The sequence below is a fragment of the Vombatus ursinus genome, unplaced genomic scaffold (genome assembly GCF_900497805.2).
Source record: "Vombatus ursinus unplaced genomic scaffold, bare-nosed wombat genome assembly UNPS02015035.1, whole genome shotgun sequence".
NCBI classification, from domain to species: Eukaryota; Metazoa; Chordata; class Mammalia; order Diprotodontia; family Vombatidae; genus Vombatus; species Vombatus ursinus.
The window spans coordinates 54,502-60,407 of record NW_020954813.1 but is presented as its reverse complement, the minus strand read 5'-3'; the positions used below and the strand labels follow the sequence as shown (position 1 = coordinate 60,407).

At 36.1% G+C, this 5,906-nt stretch overlaps 1 long non-coding RNA gene and 1 pseudogene across 1 annotated transcript in view; both read right to left on the bottom strand.

Annotated features, from left to right (window-relative positions):
• The window catches only part of LOC114031063, a 34,292-nt pseudogene extending 30,994 nt beyond the window's left edge, over positions 1 to 3,298 (bottom strand).
• A 1,343-nt stretch (positions 3,299 to 4,641) lies between these two features.
• Positions 4,642 to 5,906, bottom strand: part of LOC114031061 — a 16,934-nt gene continuing 15,669 nt past the window's right edge. The window contains exon 3 of the long non-coding RNA XR_003567695.1: positions 4,642 to 4,716. This is a non-coding gene — a long non-coding RNA (uncharacterized LOC114031061). The remainder of the gene's footprint in view (positions 4,717 to 5,906) is intronic.

The following is a 5,906-nucleotide window of genomic DNA, read 5'->3' as shown; positions in this document are numbered from 1 at the left end:
GTTTATTTTAGAAAAACATGGAGACACTTGCACGAAATAGTGAAGAGTGAAATGACAGGCCCCAGAGAATATACAATGTATACAAAAACAGCAATATTATTATACAATGTATATAATAAAATATACAATGTATACAATAATAACAATAACATCTGTATACAATAACAGCAATATTATTGGAAGAACAACTGTGATGGCTAAGTTATTTTGAGTATTATAAATACTCAAATCAGCTACAAAGGACCTATGTAGGAAGATGCAATTTATCTCCAGAGAAAGAACTAATAAATAGAAGTATGCATAGTACTTATTATATAACTTTTCAAAAAAAAGTAAATGGTGAAATGGAGATTCATGGTTTCATACTGAATCCTCTTTTTGTGTTATGTTGTGTCCAATGAAATGCTTCCCCCCCCCTTTTGAATAAAGTTCAAACTTTTATAAAGTTCAAAGTGAATTTTAAAAAAGAGTAAAAGAATAAAGTCAACTTTTATCAAGCTGCTATTACCAGAGGATATTATTCTTAAGCCAATCTTTACCTTAAAAGTTTTTCCACTTCACCAATGTGATATTACACATATCAGTTTACTATCTGGCTATGAGATATTTAGTGCAATGATCATTATCCTTCTTTTATGGATGATGAAACTGAGTATCTGAGAGGTTAAATAACTCCTCTATTATCACCCTGCTAGTGCATGCCTGGGAGTCAGCTAGGTGGCTCAGTGGATAGAGTGCTGGGCCTGGAGTCAGGAAGACCTGAATAAAAAACAGCATCAGCTATTTACTAGTTGTGTGACCCTGGGCAAGTCACTTAACCTCTGTTTGCCTCAATCCACTGGAGGAGGAAATGGCAAACCACTCCAGTATCTTTGGCAAGAAAACCCCATGGACAGGATTGGTGGGATATGGTCCATGGGGTCATGAAGACTCAGACACAGCTGAAAGACTAACCAACAACAATATGTGCCTGAGGTGGAGTTGGAACTTGGGTCTCCTAACTCTAAGTCAAGCACTCCAACTGGGCACTGCACACGCACATTGAAGCAGACATTAGGTTTAGAAGGCTCTTCCCTGATAGCAATACAGGCAGCCTAAGGATTATTACTCCCGCCTCAGAGACAAAGAAACCAAGGCTTGTAAGGATGGTTAAAAGCAGAGCCTGAGCCTGGGCCCATGTGATCTTACTCCCAGGCCAAGTATTCTTTCCATTAGACCATCTCCACTACATCTGAGCTATCTGTCACTAAAGAAATATGGACAACAGTGGCTGGCACCTGCAACCCTTCCAACAAGCTATCACTATGATGAAAGAGAAAAAATAATAAACAATTGAAGAACTATAAAAGCTCCAGTTTTTGACAGTAAAGTAAAACTGTTAAAAAAGTATCTGGATATGTGATAAATTTTCTGATTTCATGGTGCATCAAATCCAGTGCCCCACGTACTCAGCAGAATATCTTACTATAACATGGACATTTTATAAAGGGGAAGTTTGTTTTCCTTGTTCCTAGACCCTAACATTACAATAAAATTCTTCTATTTACATATGCTTACTCCTGTATGATCATACTCCTGTATGATCCTGTGAGCTTGCTTAAAATGTTTTTATATACTTTCAAAGCCCCATGTATACTGATTCATTTTATGAGTTGCTGCTACCTTTGCTAATTCTTCTTTAACATATATTGGAGGCGATATATGTGGCTGGCCTTGGCCAAAATTCACAACAGTGGAGTATGTAGATAGATTAGAAAATTCAACCCTAAGATGGAAAATAAAGAAAGTGTTAGTGTTAGTCAAAATTATTAAGTTTAGTCAATGTTTCATGTTCTGAGTATTAAACTGAAAAACAAGTTTTAGTTGACTATCATAATTCAAAAGGACAGGAGAAGGAAAAAGAGGGAAGGGAAAGGGAGAGAAGGGGAAAAAGAGAGAGAAAAGGAAGAGAAAGATGGGAGGAGAAAGTTTATTTTCTCACAAAGTATCCAGCTGTACCGAACTTTACTAATTCTATCTTCTGACTAATTCTTCTTATAGCTATCCATAACTAGTTCAATTGGTTATAGCATACACTCATAAAAGCAAAGTTATGGGCAAGATACCCCCATAAGTGGATTGTGTTGCTAAGTCTTACAAATCTCTAACTTTGGTTGCAAAAAAGGCTGCTGGCTAATAAGTGTGGCTAAATATACACAAATGTATTACAACTGGAAAAAACAACTCAAAGTGTATGCTGATGATGGGTCAGCAGTGCCATCTTTGTATAGGAAGATCAACATATTATCTGGCGAAGAGAGCACAAGTTTATACCTGTAGTCAAAACACTTCAGAGTTCATTCGCAGATAAAAATTTCCTGAAGAAATAAAAAAAAGACAACAAAATGAAGGGGTGCTTCTTGAATTCCCTTGGAGTCCACTTTATGTCCTTTAACTCATCAGACAGATATGACCTCCTTAGTATAACAAATATAAACATTTTAACTGATATTAGCCAGTGGATTTTTTTTTTATTTAACTCATTAATGCTGTGGAAATTGACACAAGTTGAAGCCAGACTTCTTATGCAGTATATTTTTAGTCTTTCTGAAGTGTTTCTTTCTACTCTCCTTATATTTCATAATGTGTGGTACAGCGACTCTAACACAATTAAATTCAGAGACTTCTCAAGGTGGAAGCAAAAAATTACTCTTTATTACAATCTTGCGAGAAGGGGTGTCTACTCCGCCAGTACACTACCAGCAGGAGAGAGGCAAGTCACAAAGGACAAAGCAAGGTTATATATCTTAACGCAAACAAGAAACTCCCATCCCGCCACTATCCCTTACTCCCATTGGCTGGGAGACAGGCTTACATTCTAGGTGTGAAAATCTTTCCCATTCCCAAAGAACAAGGAAACAGGGTATAGCCAATCCAAACATACATGTCCTTATTTAGTATACCCAATGCTTAAGTGGCAGTGGCAATCAGGAGAGAGTTTAGGGCCGAATTAAACTTATGGCCTGTTTGTTCTCTCAGAATCTATCTCTAGTTTTGAGACAGTCTTTTCATCACCACCCTGAGAAGTCTTCACAGAGGTTATATCTCATTCAATAAGTTAGAAGATGATATTGGTTTTATCTACAGAATACACACACACACAGAGACACAGACACCCCCCCCCAACAAACTCCAAATAAGATAAAAGACTTGAAAAAGATAGCAAGCAAATAGTAACATTTTGTAGATTGTTAGGTACTCACCACACATTACTATCAAGTCCTGTGATTCGTCTTGCATTTTTGAACTTCTTGGACATTTTCTAAAAGATGCAAGCACACAATGGGGCTCTTTTATAATAAAAGAAATCAAAACATTTTCTCTTTCCAATAGGTATTTGTCAGATAACCATCAAATGATTACTAGGTACAAATTCTGGTAACTAAAACAAACATTTTTTTAATCTAGCTCAGGGTAGGAAACCTGCAATTTGTATTCAGTCAAAAGGCCACACTTAAGGATTTAGAAAGCCACATGTGGCCTTAAGGCCACAGGTTCTCCACCTCTGACCTGGTTCTATATGCACTACAATCTGCCAGGCCCTTATAACCTACTCCAGGGCTCTCTAGAGGTCTCTGGAGAGGCTTTTTAACTCTTGGGTGTGTTTGCTGGGTGCCTGGAATCATACTTAAATATATATATATTGTAGCATTTCAATGAAAATATTCGTCCATGGTTATTTTAAAAATGCTTTATGAAAACTTATTGATGGACACTTAGTATGTCATTTATAGGTACAAAATGAAGCAGAAAATGGACACAATTTTAAAAAAATCATTTTTCTGAAATATCTGGATAGCGAATTCAAACACTATTTCTGTTTGCTTCCATTATTTCAATAGTTGCTTCAATTATTCGGTTTCCTTTTAATACCAATATAGCTTTTGAATGGAGCTAATAGGGAAGCAGGGCTTTACACAGACAAGGCTGCCAGGTGAGAGGTGGCTAGAACTTTGGCCTTGAAGTCAAGGGTACTTAATGTGGTCTTGGGGAAGTCATAGCCTCTCTTAGCTTGTTTCCTCATCTATAAAATGAGGGTAATAATACCACTTACCTCACAGGGTTTTGTGAGGATCAACTGAGATGATATTCATAAATTTTGTAATCCTTAAAGCATTGCATATGTCAGTTACATAAGTGAATTGTCTAGATAACTAAAGATTATCCCCTTTTAAGTATTGAGTCTTTCATCTTGGTTATTTTAGATGAAGCTCTCTAGCATATGACAGATTTTCCGGTCTTAGTAAACAGAGAATGCCAAATATAAATTAACCCTTTCTTCATGACTCAGTGTCCCTGTTATAAACATCAAGTGCTATATTGTGCTGTAAGATATGAATGATGTAGCTATGTAAGCAGTGTTGAAGACAGATGGCTGTTAAATATTAAACTTCAGAAACTGGACAACGGGGCTCCATTTATTGTTTTGTTGATTGTCTAAACTTCAGAAAATGTTAATAATGCAGAGTAAATTTTGAAAGGTGACTGCATACTTTTCTTTTTTTCCTACAGAGCCTACTGTCATTGTCAAGTATTTACCAGCACATTCCTATGTGTAAGGCCTTTCTTTGTATCCTCGACACTTAGCACAGTCCCTGGCACATAGAAGGTACTTGATAGATGCTTCTTGATGGTTTGTCCTAATTGGATTGCTTCCTCTTCCACAATTCTGTAGGCCTCCAATGACAATTAACATTTATTAAACATCTTAAAATATGGTTCTGCTGAATTCTGTGACCTGGGGTAAGTCACCAATTTCCATATCTGTAAAATGAGGTTTTTGACTAGGTGAGCTCTCAATTTCCTTCTAGCTCTAAATCTCTGGTCCTAAATATCATAGGTGGGGCTAAATTTCAGAATACTTTGCATATTGTGCCTGGGGATTGGCTCCCAACCTCCTCATTTGATTTGGAGTTAGAGGACCTTGATTCAAATCCAGGCTCTCCAAATGACCACTTGTAACTAGTTCTGGCCTAAATCAATACAATCACAGACTTTTAAGAGGGGACAAAGGGGGAAGCTTTAGTTATCTGGAAAATTAACGTATATGGAAAAACTCCATTCAGTGACAATGCTGAATAAATTAGACACTACTATAGCATTGTTATTGCAATTGTTGATTCCATTTAAAAAATTAAGTCCTTTATCATAAGATAGTCTTTGTAGAACAACACAAAGGAAAAATCCAAGTAGTTAAAATGTTAAAGAGATAAAAAGAAAGTAACAATGATTATAATGTTAAAATAAATTAGTTGAAAAAATGTCTCAAACTAATCTAGAAGTAATTACTTAAATGGAGCCTACACAACTGCCCTCAGGCCACTTACAGCAGGTCAAAAGATTTCCAGTGGCCTGCAGAAAAATGTAGAGGAAAATATCTTTCAATGTAGAGGAAATCCTTTGGCTTGTGGCAAGTTGTGCAGCTTGACTTAAACGATATTGGCTGAATTCCAAAAATGGGGGTCCTCCATGGAAAATAATCTATCTCTATTCCAATGACTACTTTCAAGGGATTCAAAATGGTGATTAGAATGGGATGAGGAATATGGCTTGAGAAACCAGTATTTCTTTTTGTTTTGTTTTGTTTTATTGTATTTTTATTTATTTTGTTAAATAGCTCCCAATTAATTTTTTATAATTAGTTTAATATTTTTACTGAATTACATGCAAAAACAATTTTGAACATTTGTTTTTTTTTTTGGTGATGCATTTTTTTTATTAATTTATTTATTTTTGGTTTTCAACATTCACTTCCACAAGATTTTGAGTTCCAAATTTTCTCCCCATCTTGTCCTTCCCCCTACCCCAAGATGGCATGCATTCTGAATATCCCTTGCCCTAATCTGCCCTCCCTTCTATCTCTCCCC